This window comes from Aythya fuligula, chromosome 6 (genome assembly GCF_009819795.1).
Source record: "Aythya fuligula isolate bAytFul2 chromosome 6, bAytFul2.pri, whole genome shotgun sequence".
Lineage (NCBI taxonomy): Eukaryota > Metazoa > Chordata > Aves > Anseriformes > Anatidae > Aythya > Aythya fuligula.
In genome coordinates, this window is record NC_045564.1 from 4738248 (window position 1) to 4758704 (window position 20457).

Consider the following 20457-nt stretch of genomic DNA (forward strand, 5'->3'; position numbering starts at 1 on the left):
ATGGTCAGTGGTTCTGATGGTAGCTTCAAAGCTCTGTCCCACCTGTCCGAATTCAGGCTCTGTCCTTTGTGAAAGCAGAATGATGTGATGCTAGTGTCTCTTACCAGTAAAACCGCTGTATTGGACTTTCAGAGGGCTGACTTTGAGCTGCTCAGGACACCGGTTGGTAGAGTCCCTTGGGAGGCGGTTCTGAAGGGTAGAGGGGTCCAGGAAGGCTGGGCGCTCTTCAAGAGGGAAATCTTAATGGCGCAGGAACGCTCCGTCCCCACGTGCCCAAAGACGAGCTGGTGGGGAAGAAGACCAGCCTGGCTCAACAGAGAATTGTGGCTTGATCTTAGGAGGAAAAAGAGGGTTTATAATCTTTGGAAAAGTGGGCAGGCCACTAGGGAAGACTATAAGGATGTTGCGAGGCTGTGCAGGGACAAAATTAGAAAGGTCAAAGCTCATCTGGAGCTCAATCTGGCTACTTCCGTTAAAGATAAAAAACGTTTTTATAAATACATCAACACAAAAAGGAGGACTAAGGAGAATCTCCATCCTTTACTGGATGTGGAGGAAAACAGTTACAAGAGATGAGGATAAGACGGAGGTGCTTAATGCCTTCTTTGCCTCAGTCTTTAGCGGCAATACCGGTTGTTCTCTGGATACCCAGTACCCTGAGCTGGTGGAAGGGGATGGGGAGCAGGATGTGGCCCTCACTATCCATGAAGAACTGGTTGGTGACCTGCTACAGCACTTGGATGTGCACAAGTCGATGGGGCCGGATGGGATCCACCCAAGGGTACTGAGAGAACTGGCAGAGGAGCTGGCCAAGCCACTGTCCATCATTTATCAGTAGTCCTGACTATCGGGGGAGGTCCCAGTTGACTGGCGGCTAGCAAATGTGACGCCCATCTACAAGAAGGGCTGGAGGGCAGACCCGGGAAACTACAGGCCTGTCAGTTTGACCTCAGTACCAGGGAAGCTCATGGAGCCTATCCTCTTGAGAGTCATCACACAGCACTTGCAGGGCAAGCAGGCGATCAGGCCTAGTCAGCATGGGTTTATGAAAGGCAGATCCTGCTTGACAAACCTGATCTCCTTCTATGACAAAGTGACGCGCTGGGTGGATGAGGGAAAGGCCGTGGATGTGGTCTACCTTGACTTCTGCAAGGCTTTTGACACCGTCTCCCACAGCATTCTCCTCAAGAAACTGGCTGCTCTTGGCTTGGACTGGCGCACGCTTCGTTGGGTTAGAAACTGGCTGGATAGCCGGGCCCAAAGAGTCGTGGTGAATGGAGCCAAGTCCAGTTGGAGGCCAGTCACTAGTGGTGTCCCCCAGAGCTCGGTGCTGGGGCCGGTCCTCTTTAATATCTTCATCGATGATCTGGATGAGGGCATTGACTGCACCCTCAGTAAGTTTGCAGATGACACCAAGCTATGCGCGTGTGTCAATCTGCTGGAGGGTAGGAAAGCTCTGCAAGAGGATCTGGATAGGCTGCACCGATGGGCTGAGGTCAACTGCATGAAGTTCAACAAGGCCAAGTGCCGGGTCCTCCACCTGGGGTGCAACCTCTGACCTAACGCTAACAGTCCCCACTAAACCATTTCCCTAAGCTCTACATCTAAACGTCTTTTGAAGACTTCCAGGGATGGTGACTCCACCACTTCCCTGGGCAGCCTGTTCCAATGCCTCACAACCCTTTCAGTGAAGAAGTTCTTCCTAACATCTAACCTAAAACTCCCCTGGCTCAACTTAAGCCCATTCCCCCTCGTCCTGTCACCAGGCACGTGGGAGAACAGGCCAACCCCAACCTTGCTACAGCCTCCTTTAAGGTATCTGTAAAGAGCAATAAGGTCACCCCTGAGCCTCCTCTTCTCCAGGACTCGATGATCTTGAGGTCTCTTCCAACCTAGAATTTCTATGATTCTGTGATTCATCTTGCAGGTGAATTACTACATGCAATGCTTGAACAATGTTAGTAATCATTCAGAAACTGTAAAATGTCACAACAGTGCTATGCGATCCTAATTGGGATCCCTTTACAGACATATGTCATGAGAGCATGCATTTATGTAATGAAAGACTGTTTCTATAGGGCTGCTACTCATTCATCACACAAAATGGGTGCTCTTTCCCAAATGTGTAACTTGTTCAATAGTTAATTGCAAAGCCCGGTGCATTGCTCACCACAAACTCCTAAAAGCAGAGTTGGAAAACAGCTGATGCTCATGAAAGAAAGCTCTACGGCAGCTCTCACTGGAGCACTTCGATGGCCCACAAACTGCACTGCACTTCAAAACCCAAAACCCCTCACAAAAAGTGTTGTCCTCATTTTACAGTGGCTGTTCAGCATTTAACAGACTGAAGAGTTGGAGGTCCCAATTGAAGACACTTGCTATCCAATATCCAGCAGCCTACTCCAGCAAGAGGTAGATTACACAGCTCCTGACTGGTGCTGCACTGACAAGAGTGCACTCAAAGACTACACTTGCTTGCTGCAGGTGCACTAAAACCTGGCAGAAACTACTAAAGCCATCTGCCAAGAAACATGTGTCTAAGCCCTCAGGTGTTATTTATGAAAGAGCTAAAAGATGTGGAGTAGTTCACATACAAAGCAAGCCGCCCTCGATTTCAGATACATCCATGTCAACACTTCTAGAAGTCAGAGCCAGGAGTTCAAGTCAAGTATTTCTAACAGAAGTGAAGAGCTTTCTAGAGCATCTTGACCAGGATTGAATGGCAGAAACAGGGAGAAAATCACATTCTCCAGAACAACTGATTGATGAAGTTGAATTCCAGACTCTGGAGAGGCAAGTAAGTTCTCAAGCACAAAGTTTTTTCTTCCCATTGTATGGGAGACCAGCCCTTTCTGTCCAAATCCCTTCCAGTATCTTTGTGCTTGTTCTCCAGACTGGCTGCACAAATCCCTCCCCCTTGCTGCCCCACTATCACCCTGATTCCCAGTCCCTCCTCACTTAGGAAACATCCACAGTGCTCCTTGACCATTTTTAATACCATCTCAGTTCGTCATCTCTATCTTTTTATCCAAGTCCAAATTTTACCTTAATTACTAGCTCTTCGTTTGACATCTGCCTCCTCTGATCAAGGTACATCTTCCCAATGGATCTCGGTCTTCTGTTCCCCTTGGATTTACAATTTGACCCAGTACTGGCTCCTAGTCCAAGCTCCTTTCCTCTCATCGCCAGACTCCCTGCCCTAAAATCTTGACCCAAGTTTTCCTCTCTCTGTTTTCTGACTACAGGCTCACTTTGGCATGGAAGGGATGGGCAGATTTCCCATGTTCCCTTCCAAATTGTATTCTATGATTATTCTAGATATGAACCTGAAGGAAATCTTAGCTTATACAAATGAATGCTACAAATTTCCTAAATACAAAAGTAGTAGAAAGCATATCCCTCATATAAGACTGGTATGAGAAAAATGATACTACTTGTTACTAATACAAGTTTTCTGACACTTTACAACTTGGACCAAACCACATTAAATATATATATTTTTTTCAGAGGTTTATTTCTGTGTTTTGTTTTTTAATAGATTTTTTTTTTCTCCCTGTTAGTAATATAACTCAAGTTATATTGGTAAATTTAAGATAAGAGTTTAGTAAAAATTTTCAGTTAAAAGTCGGGTTATATAGTGGAAAGTGTTTGAGAAACTTTGGAAGTTAAATTCCATCATCTCCATTTACGATGTGCATACTAACACCACTGCTAGTAGAGAGAGCAGAAGTAAGATTATTATCTAGCCTCAATTTCGTGGACTAGCTATGATTCACTTGAAGATGCTTCCAGAATGACAAGTATATAATCAGTCATGAAAATCAGTTCAATCAAAAAGTGGTATTATAAAGCAGCAAACAAAGTGAGAAAGAAAGAAAGAAAGAAAGAAAACTCCTTTTGAGAGGCCACAGCATAATGCTGTGATAACACATCACTGCTCCATCAGCAATGGATTTAGCAACTCCTGCTAAACCACTCCAGTTGCTCCCAACTCATTCTCCTTCCCTTGCCATAGGTTAGTAGTTGACCTTTTAGGTACACCAGTTCCCATGGTTTTATAGCCATACTCTTGACCAACTGTTTAAAGATATTGAGAAATGCTGGTGCAACGCGCCAATGTCTCAAGGTAACCAAGAAGGCTTCATACACAGTTTGCAATCTAAGTCATATTTTTAGTATCTTTTTCCAGGTTGATAATTTTTCACCCCCAACGCTTACATTTGTAATGGAAATCAAATAATAACATAAGCAAATACTTCAGCATTTTCACACATTTGAAGGATATTTGTGCTTTGTAGTAGCTCCTATAGTTATTATCTGTTCTTACCAAGAACAGAGCTGTATTTGTCTGCAAATCACAACCTGACTGCCTGAGACACACCAATATTCATGCCAGACCTCTCTCACGCTTCCGCTCTCCTGTTCCCTCCAAATTCCTTCTGCTGCCAGCATTTCCCTTCTATTAGGCACACACAGCAAGTTGAAAGTATTCACTTGAATTCGACTGAATTATTCAAGCCGAGTATGTTTACTTCCATATGTACACAGACCCTTAATAAATCAGTAAGAATACAGCCTCACACAGAAGCCACCTCAAATCCCCAGGCTACTACTTATGCAGAGGGAGTCCAAAGCAAGCATCTGCATGACAGATAGAAGTTTTTACACGAACCTACAGTTTTCTCAATCTAACATACAAACTATTCCTTTTCAAAATTACAGCCTACTGGCAAATATGAAAATGAACCCGAAGGCCGCTCTCAACATATGCTACCCCAAATAACGTATAGCACAATTGCCTGAAAATCTAACACAATAATCTAACAGTTGTACCTGTCAAGAATTTGCAAGAGGATTCTGAATACGCTCATGAACTAACAGCAAGTGTAGAGACAGCCAGACAAAAAAAATAAGAAAAAAAAAAAGAAAAAGAAAACTGAACAGAAGAAACGGAGCGGCACTAATATTTAGGTGCAGCACTGAAACTGGAGAGATCTCACAGGCTGCCTCTTAACATCCCACTTGTGGTGGATGTCATGACTCCAAATTCTAGCCGACCTGTGCAACCTCTGAAACTTCACGGTGTTTGTGACCGCATTACGTCAAACACTCTGCCTTCTCCTGAATTCTCTTCACAGAGTATTAAAGCACAAAACATTACTCTGGAGGTATAAACCCATTACTTCTGAAATGGAGCTACCTTCCAGCTAGTTTGCACAAATCAGAAGCTGATGTGCTCAGGTCTGTCTGACCTGACGTGTCTCATCAACACATATGATCAATAATTATGGTCTTATTCTCAAGCACAGAATTGCACACTTTCTTAATTTATAAGACTCTTAATAGAATTGCAGAAATTCTATTGTAAATACAATACAATTGTAAATAGAATTGTAAATAGAACTGCAGGAATATGTATTTCTTCTTTCTCCCTCTTTAAGCCCCTGCTATCAGTGTTGTACTGTTGCAATGAGAGCCAGGGTTCAGCAAATAGAACTGAAAAAAATACACCTAGAAAAGCACCACATGCACTACTAAAAACTGTCACAGATTTAAAGATATTAATTTCAGCATAAATCTTAGGTCTATGGCCATGAACAACCAATTGAAGAAACGATAAAAAAAAGACAACTAAAAAAAACGACGTTGGCTTTGCTACTTTGCAAATCCAAATGTTCAGAAGGAGCACACCCACTCACAGCCAGCCACCTTTGTGAAACTGCAAACTATTCAGATTTATCTTAACAAAAGCAGCTCCTTAAACAAATCACAAACCACTTAAGCAGTATGTTAGCCTCTTCTTTATCGTGGACTGTACATGATAATGTACTTGCTAGCTAGCATAAAAAGACACTTCAGTTATTCCTGGACAATATAGAATAGGATCCTGGATTTACAAACACAAACCTTTTCCTTTTGGGGGAAAGAATGCTTCTTACTGACACAAATAGGACAAGACATTTTTTGTCTGTACCAAAACGAACACGTATAATGTTCTGAGAGAGTTCTCAGTGTTCTTTGCAGACAGGCTACTTTCGGCTGGTGCAAGTGATATGACTAAGACAGGCTATTTGTCACAACTAAAAAATATATTTTAAAAGTAGCCAGGATCAAGGTGATCAAGTGTCATGTCAACAGCAGGTTGAAATATTGAAATCTTTGAATAACTCTAAAAGCAATTCTAAGCAATAAATATAAATTCAAGTTTTATCAATAGCTTAGCCTATGGACCAAATGGACGCAGGTATAGGCAATCTCACAGGAGAAACCTTTATCTCTCTGCCACCAAATTCCCACTTTGTCACAGCGAAACATCTAATCTGCTCACTAGTGCCCTCCCTTCAGGCGAAGGATTCTTTCAAAACCCTTCTTAGACCACAAGGAGGTCTTTCATCGCGCTCTACATTTGCAGTCCAGAGCACAGCACAATTACATGTATTCTCCTTTCACAGCTATCACTGCACTCGGAATGTGCATTTCAGAACTGGAAAAGCTGCGGGACGCTGAACTGGCAGTTGTTACACTAATGGCATGATACTATTATTTTAAAGCCCTGGACATTAAGGATTAACGAACTGTATTCATTTTAGAAGAATAAAAAATATATATATATAATTACTGTTTAGACTGAAACCTACACCACAGATTCATTTTTACTTTAACAGTTGTTTTCTCTTTTAACTTGAAAACATGGAAAAAAACATACATACAGCATATTGGCCTTAACAGTTACCTTAAATCTCCAGAAAACCTTGCTGAAACTTGTGGTATTATCACACTTGTATCTTAAGAGTCCTACTCATTATCCAGCTCAGCACTATATTCCAGCTAAAATTACACAGGGTGTTTTGTGCAGGACATTTGCATTTCTCATCACAGAGGACAAGGGAACAATAATAGGAAAAGCCTCCTTTGTACAACACATTAAGTATTAAAAACCACAGGAGGTTAAAAATGTCCTGTTACATGACATCATTGCAATGCAGCAGATGAAGAGAAAACAATTTAGAACAGGATTTGTCTTCTCTTTTGATCTAGATGATAGCACCAGATCATGTCTAATCCAAGAGGTCTGGGTACGTTTTATTTTATCATCCAAAGTCTGCACCAAATCTTGAAAATCAGCTTAGAAATCTAGGAATGCAGAGCCCCAGGGTGGTCGTGGAAAACGAATATTTATGAAACATGGTAGAGACCAAAATTGTATTCCTGGTTAAAAAGGCAGAGTCTGACCTGCCATGGCAATGCAGTAGCATTTCTGTAAGGACAGCTAAAGAGGAGACAGACATGAAAGGAATCCACAGTCCTTGTTTACTCCTGAGGAATCACAGACAGAGATCAGGCACAACAACCAAACGTGCCTGATATTCCTCCAAATGTTGAATTCTTGCTTGCATCAATTAAGTTCTCACTAACTCTGGTAAACAAACTGGGAGTGCAGAGAGATATGCATACGGTTTCAGTGCAAGAAGAAATGAACACTCAAGTGATATTGAGCTGCAGCAGTCAGAGCAAATGGGATTGTAAAAATCAGTGGCCAAGACCTGCGTTTGCAAGGTTAACAAGAACGTGGTGGGCAAACAGAGGTATAAAGGGAATGAAGGGGAACAAACAAATAAATAATCTTCAGCAGATGGAACAGATAACTAAAAATGTATGGAACTAATTTTATGGATCATTCAAATATAAAGAATAACAAGAAAGAAAAAAAAATCCCTCCAAGCCTAGATAAAAAACATGAACAAGCAGCAAACAACAAGCAACAGAAGGAATATATAGAAGAGCTACCGATCCAACAAGCACATTTGATGAAAAAGCCCTGGGAAGCTCCCCTGTAAAAGACAGAAGATCCCAAAATTCTTTCATGTAATAATAACCTTCAAAGCCTCAGGACAGGCGTTGCTGTGTAGCTGCTCGTACAGGGAGAACAGACACAGCAGAGACAACACGTGGGATTTCCAACTCCATTAGTTTTTATTTATGGAAAGCACTACAGCATACCATGCTCTGGAAACACAAAAGTAATTAAAAGAAAAAAAAACACTGACAAGTTCAGATATTGCAGATAGAGAAAAGGGTCATCCAAGGACACTGCTGAACAAAGAAGTATATAGAAACAATACCTGAAAAATAACAAGCCCAACTGGCATCATAAGCTTTTCCTTAATAAGAAACACAGAAGACAACCGAACATACTGCCCAGTCCTAAAACCACCCGGTTTTCTGAAGGAATCTGTATGAAAAAAAATAACTGCAAATTCTGGGAGCACATGGGGTTCATACAAGTTCCTCAGGCAAATAGAAAATTCCCACAGAAAAATGGGCAAACTATTTGATTTACACATACAGACCCCAAATCTAGAATGAAGATTATTTATATAAGGAGACTTGGGCAAGAAAGATTTATATATACTGTATGTGTATACACACACACACACACACACACACACACACACTGAATGTCTCATACCAGTTCTGCTGAAGCGCAGTTACCTAAGTGAAGGATTGTGTCTGCTGAAAAAAGACTGAAGAGGGCTAAAATGAAAGTTTAGCCCTCTAAACTTCAGGACAAGAGAATGTGATAAAATACAATAAAAATAGAAAAAATAATAGGTAATGGAGGAGACTGAGTGAATTGCATGAGCATGACAAAGAACAATATTAAATTTCACAATGTTGTGCACCTGTAAGCTCAGTCCAAAATAAGGTACTAGCTAGGTTTCATCAGCAATGACAGGGCTTAATGGGTAATTTTTTTCAGAGCAAAGGAAAAGTGTTTTCAGCAGGTAAAAATTACAGGTACCTCTGTCACTAAAAATCAGCAGGCTTCAAGCAAAAAGCGAGAATCCAGTGTTTCTCCCACGTCATTCTCCAGTCAGCCACACATCTTTCACAGGGATGCTAATACCAATCTCTCTCTTCTACCCATTCATCAGGTTTTGTGAAATGTATTTAAAAAAAAAACGGAGCAGGCCAACACTTCAAAATTATTGGCAGGTAGAAAGGCAAAAGGAAGAAGTGTGATGACTCCACTGCAGCCTAATTCCACTAGAGCTTAGTCTGAAAATAAAGCATTTAAATGGTCTGCCTTCATCTTCAAGAGCACTCAGTCCCCAAAGCACCAGAATCCTTCTCTATCCAAGCAGCAGCACCACCACTAACTGTAAAAAGATCCCTTGAAAAGTAGTTAAGGACTGGCACACTCTGCTCTACGCTATGATAGGACTTAAAACAGTGGAGCTTCCAAGTGCAAATTGAATCTTCAGCTACAGCATGTTTTATTGAGCGGGGATGCTGCCACAACCGCAAGTCCCTGGACAAGCCAGAACTATCACATTGTTTGTTCTGGCCCAAAAAGCTCTCAGCCCATGAATCTATTCTACACGATGATGATACTCTCCCTCAACTGATCTATTAAACAGGAACAGGAGGAGTATCAGCTTCCATTCTCAGCAGAGATCAGTATTCAGCTAAATTTAATTTCATAACATGAAGTAGCTATCTTAAATACAAGCTTGTCTTAATCTCTTATCAACACATGAAATCTGGCAATCAAATTTGGCAAATGAAATTCAGGCAATTCCAAGTAGCTCTGATGAAGAAGGACAGGCACAAGCACACACAGAATGAACTTAAGACTACTCATCCTACTCATCTGTTTGGACTGCCAGAGAAATAGACATTTTTTGCCATTAAAATCAATCTCCACAACAGACAGTCAGCCTGATGATTGACATAAGGCAACATACAACACCATAAATTAGACCAAGGCATTCTTAGTTATTTAGCCATGGAAGGAGCACTGCATCCACAATATTTATTGTCATAATATATATCACAGAGAATAACCAAAAAAAAAAAAAAAAAAAGGAAAGAAAGCTATCAGTCTCCCTTCTTTAAGCAGTCAGCAGGGCCACTCAGGGAAGTCTACATTAAAAAAAAAAAATAAATCATAAGAAATCAAACCCAAAGAAAACAAGTTATTATTTAATGAATAAAATAAGTATGCTATTGTATTTAGAAGTCAATGCATTTTTCATTTTGAAAGAAAGGCAGGAGCCAGAAAAACAAACTTCTGTGTTATTCTGATGAAGCTTTGCAGGAAAATAAACAAACCTCCCCAATATACATCTCTAGTAACCTGAATTTATGACAAAGCTTAATAAACTGGGTATAGTAAGAAGCAGCTGTGTTTTCCACAATGCAGCACTGTTTATCCTCACTTGTTAAAGCAGACGTGCCTTGTAGAATATAAAACTACATCAGTGAAGGATAGAAAAGGACTGTTTACGTGCATTAACCTGTTCTGGTCAGGTTGCTGACAAACTCTACTGCAAGCAGCAAAAAAATCCTGCACACACTGGATGAAGGCTTGCAGGTTCGCACATTGTACATGTGCTAATTTGAAAAGGAACCTTGTGTCATCTCATGCTATTGCTCCACCATCAGACTGAACACATGTGAATTGTCCTCCCTACATGACCCAATTCCCAGTGCAATATTGCACACACCTGAGCCAGTGCCCAGAGGAAGGTGCTCCAGGCAGAAAAAGGTGGTAATGGATAGGAAAAGGCTTCGAGCACCCTGTCGGCAGCATCCTGCTGTGTCAAGCTACCTGCAGAGTTGCATAGCCTGAGAAGAAACATCCTCTGATAAATCAAAGCACAGACGAACAGAATTAATGCATCCATGACACAACACAACTAGTAACAGGATAATTGTGGAAAAGCCGTGTTTTGGATGACCACGCATCAGCTGCTGCTCTAGCCAGTATTTGCCATATACAAACATGGGTTTTCCTAATACACATGTACCAGGACAGACTATAAAGGAATAACTGATGTGTTTTCAGGTGACTGATGAGATCTTTTAGTACAGAGCATAGATCTCTCTGCCATTCACCCTTCCATGTTGTTTGAGGCTGAGAGTACACTTGATAAGTTGTCTCCTCCAGGCATGTCTTAAAAAAGTCTTTCAGGTGCAATATCTCCTTAAGGATCGTACCATGTCAGGCATTCCTAGGTACATAGCAAAATGCAAGTTTCAGATCTCTATCAAGACATCATAAGATTCAAAGCGAATTTGCCAGCTGAGAAGAAATAGTTTATTCATTTTACCATACACAAATGCCGGATGGGACTTAACGTTTGGATCACATCTTCTAAAAAGCAGCTGAACATAGTACACAATTGGATACTGCTGTTTTGTGTGTGTGTTGGGGAAGGGGGGGGGGGGGGGAGTATTTAGACCATAAACAAGATCAAATGACCTAGAAATACACATGCCTTGCAGCAAGTATGAGAAACACCACAGTAAATACAACGTACACAAACACTCTTTAAGAACATCTGGCAAAACTCACCATAACGAATTCAAAGCATTTATCTCTAGCCAACCACTTATTTCTTTCAGAACTGAGATCTTTAGCATTTTATTTTGTTCCTTAGTATCCAGGCATATTCTTCAGTAGTTGGACATTTTTTCCCCTGCCATTTGGCTAAGCAATCTAAGAACTTCATTCAGCAAAAGTAAATTCCAGATGACTTAGCAAATGAAAGTGATTTGGATTAAATAGAAAACAGATTATTTCAGGTTTTAAGAAGGCATGGGTATGCCGGTAACATAACACATCTCAAATACATTCCACTAATCTTAAACATGCTTTTCTTTACCTTTCACTAAATATCTAATCTGTGGTCAGTTTCTTCACACCTTTTAACCACTGTTCAGTTACAAGGCCAAAAAATGTGACAATCCCAAACTGAAACCATATATAGGCACAACACAAGAGAGTGAGAAATACTTATGAGCAAGGGCAACAGAAGAAAAGTGAAAAAATTAAGAGGAAGCACAAGGTGTGCATGGACAGGGAGGTAACTGTACCTCTATCTTAGAGCTAGAAGGTTTTAAACCACATTTAAAATCTCTCCCATTCCTCCACTATGCCTTGCCCAGCTTTTGTTTATATTTTTTCTTGACTCACTACTAAGAAAGTTCCTAGATTCCAATCAAGCCTAACAATGCTGCAGAGGAAACAGCTCCAGAGTGGGAAGAGAGAAAAATCTCATGTAGGCTTTACTCATAAACCACAAAATAATAAACAGTAAGGGTATTTCCCAAGAATAGGAAGAAAACCTCTATATAATAAAGTGCAATACCCTTAAATTATCTGAATATGACCTGGTTCTGTATTTTCTTCAAACCTGAGAAGAAGAATGCAGAAGCAAATTACCTCCTTGCCTGCCTCCATTTAAAGCCAACGGAAGAACTCCTTACTAACATGACAAATTCTATTTTGATGAGCAGAGCAGAACCGAAGCCTCAGAAGATGAAAGCACCATTTTCCCTGATCCCTACACAAACTGATGGATGAAGCAGTACAGAGTGATGCAACGAAGCTGGTGTTCATCTGGTCACTACCACCTGTGTTAGACAGCCTAGGAGTTAAGACCCGGCTTACCACTTCTACACAGAAACATCCCACCCAAGACGAAGATAAACAGGGAAATTCTTCAAACCCACTCGCAAATAAAATGCATTAGGTAAAATGTCAGCAATCTTGTAACACACATTGGCAACAGGTCTGTAGGAAAAGGGAAAGCAGAAGAGGTATTGATGGTAAGCACCACAGGTAAAGCACACTGTGCTCTGACATCCATAGTTACGTTAGCAAAGAGGAGCGGAATTAAGCATATCACATTCAAACCTGGGACTTGCACCGTGAAGTATGTCCTTGCTCTCCAATTGCTTAGAAACTGATTATGCCAGTCACATCCCTATAAAAGCTCTTCTAACATTGTAGGAATTAGCCATTACAGTACCTAGATCACAATGTTTTTCTGATGATGTGGGAGCTACCCGAAGAATTAACTTGGATTTTATCTTACTTTTTATAATTTAAGATTTTACCTCCCATTATGTTGATGTTTTCTAAGTGGGATATCAAGAGAGATCACAGAGGAATCACTGCCATGTTTTTACCAAGAATGAAGTGAGAGCACGGCTTGGCACCTCAGCGTACTGGATGCAGAGATCGGATGCTGACTGTTCCTGCTGATACTACAGCCTGAGGCATCCCAGATTCCCCCAGTATGAGTGGCATCTCAAAAGAGGTTAAAGTTGTAAATAAAATATTCATATATAAGTAATGTAAATTGCCATATTTTGTACTTACCTATTTTAAACACCTAGATACATGAAATATGGTACCTCAGCACTGTATTATCACTAAGTAATATGTAATAATTCGCTTTCTTCTTACCACGACACCCTGAAGTCATCCCTGAACTTTCTGCCTGCTGCCACCGATACCTGCTGCCTCGTGGCAGTGCTGTCCCCTCTGCAGTCACATCGCTCCTGCTTTGCCAGTCAGTGTAAAAGCAAAGCAAATACCAGCACTTTTTGGAGAGAAACAATCAAGAGTGCTGTCAGCTGTGCCGTGATCTCCTGACAGATGATCACTACAGCTCATACAATGCAGCTGAGCTGAATTGTCCACGCCTGCAGATTTGCTGTCTGTAGCCGTGTGTTGGCTCAGGCTGCTCCAGTAAAAACCAATACAAAAGTATGCAGAGTCCCATTGAAACTAAGCAAAAAGGGGGTTCTGAGGACACAATGTCATTTTCCATGTGAAGGGGGATGAGAGGCCCATCAGCCCATGCATTTCTGAAACCTCATGTACCCAGGTAAAACTTAAATAGAAGGTTTTTCCCCCCCTTTTTGCAGGGGTAAGACAAGCAGACAATTTGTCAAATGTTACAGTTCCGCTTGCTTTCCTCTGTATTTCTTCTAATTTGCCTTCTTTATATACTCATTCAAGTGTAAACTGTAACACTGAACTAACCACAGGCAAAGTATATTTTCAACCTTAACACAAAATCACACCATTCTTCTTCCCTCATGATTTCCAGCTGGTATTTTCCTTCTACCTCTGGAAGGATCCAAGCAGCTTACAGAAAACAAACAGCTTTAGTTCCCGTTCTTTATGGGAGTTTTGGCTACCTTTCAGCATAGAAAGTGGTCGACTGGGAGGGAAGGGAAGCTGGGATGTAGGAAGATGCCCAGAGCCTCCCATCGCCACCTGCTGAGGGAAGGTTGTAGAATCCTTTTTACAAGTTGCAACCTCTTTAGGTGAATTCTCCGAGTCTGCAAAACACTGAAATGCCTTAAAAAAGATAAAGGAGACTCAAGTTAGGAGAGCTGCACTAAATTGTAAGGCTATTAAGCCATTTCATGACAATTCCAGCATTTCTGAGGGACTGTTACTTCTTTTACACTCTGCCGTCCTAGCTATGGACATGCCTTTCCATGCCTTTCAGCTTAACAGTCTGACACAGGACACAAAAAATCATGAAGACTTGATACAACAAAAACAATACAGAGAAAAAAAAAAAAAAAAGCTTTCACTACCTCACTACCGGAATACATAAAAAGGGCTGCCTTGGCAGCTGCACCAGAGCTGTTTCATCCAGTTAGGTGGGAGATCTGCAAATTCTCTTCTTCAATACCATCAGCATTATAAACACTGCTGTTGCAGTTTAGCAGTGTTGACATACTGCATTTCACACCACACAACATAGCAGAAGCAGACAATTAAGTGCAATTACTGTATGGCACAGAAAGATAAGAGAATTAGTATCAGCTCCAGTTGCAGAATTTGTTGGAAAAGTGTTTCTTCAATCCTAAGCCTATTTGCACAACAGAAGAAATTGAATATTAACACAACATACAGCTTACAAAATTAGTACTGCAATTTTTAGGCTGCCTAAATCAAGAACAAGATCATACTAAACTCAGATGTTAAAGACCTTTGTGCTTACAAATCCCCTGTACACGCTCCTTGAAAGCTCACACATGTGAAACAGCTTAAAGGGCACGATAGTGGGGGTTAGGCTCTCAAACTACTTTCTGCTGGCTACATGGCCCCCTGCTACCATTTTCTGTCCTGAGTAAAGATTCAGCACCATGTTATATGTAAACGATAAGCAATTCATCTCTCACTATCATGCATTACTTTAATGGGATATTTTTCCATGTTATTTTAACTGCAGTTCCTCTAAAATAGGTAAGAGCTGCATACACCATCAGACACACACTCGTGCATACCACACCGTGCCATACCCTGTGAGATGAAACCACCACCTAGCTGGACACCAAGTGCCCGTTGTTTTGGAAGTGAAGACTATGCCCATGCTGTCACTCGATGAGGTGGGAAGCAGAAGAAAAAGACACACTAACAGCTGCTATCTTCAGGCCTGGGATTTAATCTGCTTTGATTTTAGCACATGAACAAGCAGCCAGAACCATCAGCAGAGACCTGTGTAGCATCTTATTATAAGCAAGAGTGACAATGAAATATTTTGACGTACTTTCCCATTTAAAACTGCAGCTTGTATCAGCAGAAGCTCAGACATGGTGGTGCCATCATTCATGATTTTAGTGCAAGCTTTGCAAGACATGTTTTTCTAGAAGACTTAAGACCTGAAATTGAGCTTCTGTTAAAAATAAAAAAGAAAAAAAAAGAAAAAGAACCACACCACCATTTAACATAATCAAGTTTCAGATGTAAGGAACTGAAAAAAAAAAAAAGAAAAAGAAAAAAAAAAACTTTAAAGAAAGAAGAAAACGCTAAACATTTGAAAAGGACAAAGTGAAAGCCTGTACTGTTTTTAAGCCCATTTCATAATTTTGTTATGGGACCTGACTCATGATCTTTGAATGCACACGGCTGCCAACACAGCATGTAGGAAGGAGGCATTAGAGACAGCACATATCTGCACAGCAAGGCATTTGGAAAGATGCTCCGGACAAACATTAAGAAAATAGGTTTGAGGACACACCAAACTTTCTTTAAACAACTCCTAATGTAATTGGCATGCAAAGATGACTGCTGTTCCAAACTACATTTTGAGATGTGATTGCAGGAAAAATCATTTTTTATTGGGAACACAGTCACTTATCTAGGCTCATTACCTCACTTCTGCTCTGCTTTCCAGAAGATTTCACAACAGATGAAGAAAAAAAGCATTGTACTTTTTTTTTTTTTAATGTAGTTTTTTTAAAGAAGGTCTTTTGAAACAATCTCTTCAATCTGGCAAAAGAGAAAATCCATGGATTGTGTTCCGTATGCCTGTAGGTGTAGGAAAATCCTGAGTTCCAGAGGGCAGCCAAGGAGCAGCTCAGAGGATGCTGTGCACCACAGGGTAGGGGTGAGAGGGGCAGCCTCTTGCTGCCAGCCAGGGCAGCCTCTGCCTCACCCAGCCCTGCTTTCTGCTTGGGCTCCTGCAAGGATTTTGAGCGTCCCTGAGCACCTGGGAAGTGTAAGCACAAGATTTAAGTTCCTCAGAACACATCCTGGCTGGGAAGAAGTGGAGATCTAGGATCTGCATTTAAAAGGACAAAACTGAAAAAGGGAATGCACTGTGAAACAGCACAGCGGCTAGCACTCTGGGGTCTGCTTTGCATGTTGCTACTGCGTTTTGTCTTCCTCCAAGATTGCCCCATTAAAACTGCGGGGAACCAGGAGAGCAGAGAAAGAGAGAAGAAAAAAAAAAAAACACACACAGACACACAGATGAAAGATCTTGAAGAGTTCCAGAGAATCCAGCAGTCCTCAAAAAAAAAATCATTTTATCTAAAAATAACATGCAGGAATTTGAATGCTAAAGTTTTCATGTTATTCTAGGGATTCCAAGAAGATGGCAACCCATAGAGATGACTCTCCTCTATCCACAGCTATTGCCAGACACAGGAATACCTGCTCGCCCGGCCCCACTAAAGCAATACAGCATGCTAGAAACAACCATCGGACACTTCTGAATGTCAAACTATTTGCCTTAAAAGTCACACATTTCTAAAAATAGAAGTAATCTTTGCTTTACAGAAGTTCATGAAATGCCGTATCTTACTCTCGGGGCTTTTCTGGTACTTCTTTGCCACATTATCAAGTAGTCTGCATAAAACTTCAGGTGTTGGGAAGCCTGAGCTCTGTTTCTTGCTCTGGTGAAAGCTCACTATATATACGGTTGTTACAAACTCACATCATGTCTCTCTTCTACAGGAGTGTCTGTATCATTAAGCTACAAAATTGTACGGTCTTTCTTTGCCTAATACACAATTATACCCCCCAAAAACCAGCAAGCCATTTCAACCTGAGGAAATGATGGTTATCAGAGCACCCTCATTGCTTGGTGATTAGAACATCTGCTTAAACCAGCAGAGGGGAGGTGGAATTAAAGTGTAAACTCTTCCCTGGGAATTCAAGATGAGTTTCCAGCTGGATAAACTCTCTATTGAAATCTGGATAACATCTACCTAGTAACATCACCTCCTTCTCTTGATGTTCAGTTCAGCATAACAAACAAGTTTTGAAACTACCTGGCAAGATGCAGCATTTCAGATGACCTTGTGCGTATTAGATTGGGTGGAGCTGTAGCCTAGGTAGAAAGTGTTTTTAAGGCTGAGGATCTGTGTCTGGCCACTGCCAGAGTTCTTTCAGTGCCCATGGAAAGGTAAAAACCTACGTGGGCCCTCAGCAATGCAAATGAAGTGGCATAGGCAGGGTCTACGCTTGAATATCTAAGACAAGGAAATTTGATGTGGCATTTAAGTCATGGACCATCTTCAGCAAAGCACTGACAGGGACACAAGCTGGTCCTCTAAAGGCGCTTACTGCTTCCAAAATCAGATTGCAGTAATGCTAAAAAGGGGATGGGGGAAAACGTTTATTTGTGCTCAATTAGTGTATTCTTATGCAACAGCTCTACTAATCCAGGACTTTTTGTCTCACGAGCTGATTAACTTGCCATAAAGCCTCAGCTACTCATTTCACCCCCAATGATGACCAATGGTTCCCAGCCACCTGATGCTGCAAAGGAAACCTGCTGCACTTGGGCTCTTGGCATGCTACAGACCCTCCAAAACCGAGGGAATTAGCATCCTGTGCAATTCATGTCAAATACATCAGCAACTCAAGGATAAGGGAGTTCCTTTTTTGTTCTTTTTCAAGACACAGTAGTCCCCTGTTGAAGTTAAAGTTGTCCTTTAATTATTTCACGCAGTAGCTTTTATTACTTTCTTATGACAAGTTCAAGCAATATGCTCTTGAGGGATTATCTCACGAGAAAAACTAATTTGATAACCATAACATAAATGCCAGTTTATTGTATTTGACCTCTCCAGTTCTTTGAGTAAATCTTTTGATTTGGAGTTGCAGAGCATCCAGCAATATTTACAAATGTTGGGTAAACACCCACTCGCGCTGCTGTTGCGGAACTGAGATGTAACATTGTCTAAAGGCAAAGGATAAGCGCATTACTTTAATGAGGTCCTAAAGGACATTCTGAAGGGTCCCACCAGGTGAGTGTTTTGCAGAGCAGTAGATGCAGTCTTTGAATTCTGAAAAGACATTCAAGCCTCAAAAAGATTACAGGTTGCTACCAAAGCCCAACAGGGCGGTGCCAACCATTAGTTTACCTAACAGCCAGTCTCATCCGCTGCTTTAACTACACCTTCCTCAGCTTTGCTCACCCAGTACCAGTTTGGCATTTCCCCATGAGATTTAAAATGCATTACACGGGATCCTGCAGTAGTGGTTCACTGTTGCAGTTGAGAATTTTTCTCTCTCTATTTTTTTTTTTGGCATCAGAATCATTTTCGGTCCTGTAACCATCACTTCCAAGACATGCCCAACGCTACCCAGGTCATGCCTAAGACTGACATCCTTACTGCTAAAGCACCCCTTGCTTCTGCTGATTTCCAGACTCTTTTCACCAATGTCCCTATCTCAGGAGCTCCGTTAAAGGCACAGACCTGACTGTTCCCTTGCATCCTTCAGTACTGTGCCGTAATTCCTGGGTTTTTAATCTGTGAATCACCAGCTTTATTCTACCTCTTCACATAGAGATAAATATTTAAGGGGGCCTATAACCACTTACACAGCTGCGCATCTAAAAATAAAATACGTACCCCAAACCATCCAGCTAATAACCACATATTTACTCTCCCCATTTTCCCCACTATTTTGTTGCTCCTTTCCCTGAGTGCACGTGGAAAACCTCCAAACATCAGGGGCTGTCCCTGACATAGCAATTGCCTAAGCCGTTCAATAATTAAAGGCAAACTTTTCCGTTCGTGCTCCACCAAACAGAATCTTGACCTTCAGGAAGGTTTCTTCCCCCTCTTGTAGGAATTGCCTTATTTTGATGACTATCACCAGAGGGTTGAAGCTCTGAGGAGTGGTGCCTCGGCACAACAGCAGAGCGGCACTGCCGAAGTTGGGATTCGGTCTAATACGTAGGGGAAGAAAACTATTGAAAAGACACAAGTATTTCTAAGTCGCGGGGGCACAGCTACGCACATAAGAAACAAAAAAAAGGTGCCTGTTTATATTTACACTGAGTAGACCAAACATGCTTTGTTCAAATATTTTGCCTCTCCACGCAACCCAAAACCTTCCAAATCACCTCCGTACGTGCCTCGCCTCCCAGCCGGGGAGCTCTGGGCATGCTTTTGGTCCCTTCTCCGTGCAGACACCCCCGGTAACTTGCAAGCCAGCAGCACCCCCAAACTTCCAGACCCGCTGGGGCTGGGACTCAGCACCCCCCGGGCAGCTCCCTCGGAGCTCGTCGCGGGGTGAGAGTTGAGGAGCGAAGCTCGGCGACCTGCGGGAAGTTTCCCGGGGCACCGCGACCCCCGGCTCCCCCCGCAGCCCCCCGGGGCACCGCGACCCCCGGGTCCCCCCGCAGCCCCCCGGGGCAGCGAGCCCGGCTCCTCACCGCCCCCGGGGCGCCGCCTGCTCGGCCGGACTGGGAGCGGCGCTCAACGGGAGACCCCCGGGCGCTGCCCCTGCCCGCACCGCGCACCCCCACCGCCCCCCGGGACCCTACCTGCGGGTGATGGCGGCCGCCTCCCCGCTCCGCTCCGGCCTCGGAGCCGCCGAGAAAAGTTTCCTGACGTCAGCGCGGGCGGACGGCCGGGGGACCCCGCCTGCCTGCCGGGCCGGCTGCTCCCGGGCTCCCCCTGCCTCTGGCCGGGAGGATGAGGAGGAGGAGAAGGAGGAGGAAGGCGAGGAAGAGGAGGAGGAGGAGGCGCTCGGCAGGGGGCGCCGCTAGCGGTGCGCGCGGAGCAGCCCGTGGTGGGAGCCGTCGGTGCGGCTGGCTCCGACGGGAGGTGGCCGCAGCCCGCTGTGCCCACGGGCTGCTGTGGCGAACGGGTCGCCCAGCAGCCTCCGTGACGCCGGCCCCGGCTGGAAAGCGTCACAACAGGGCCTCCGAGGGCAGCGGGGAGCCGCCGCCACCGCCCGGGGCTGAGGGGGAGCGCCCAGGGACGGGCAGCGCCCCGCCGACCCCCAGGCAGGGGGCCCGGCTCTTGAGGAGAGGGTCAGCCCCCGCCGCTTGCTTTACTCACGCTCTGCTTTCTTTCCGCGAAAAAAGTGGTGAGGACGCAGGAGGAAAACAG

At 42.9% G+C, this 20457-nt stretch overlaps 1 protein-coding gene across 6 annotated transcripts in view; it reads right to left on the minus strand.

Annotated features, from left to right (window-relative positions):
• The window catches only part of GULP1 (GULP PTB domain containing engulfment adaptor 1), a 152208-nt gene extending 132194 nt beyond the window's left edge, over positions 1-20014 (minus strand). The window contains exon 1 of one of the 6 annotated variants that reach the window (XM_032190368.1): positions 19887-20014. The gene's annotated coding sequence lies outside the window, so the exon portion shown is untranslated. The remainder of the gene's footprint in view (positions 1-19886) is intronic. The other 5 variants (XM_032190367.1, XM_032190365.1, XM_032190362.1 and 2 more) reach the window with 5 other exon arrangements.
• Between the last annotated feature and the right edge of the window lie 443 nt (positions 20015-20457).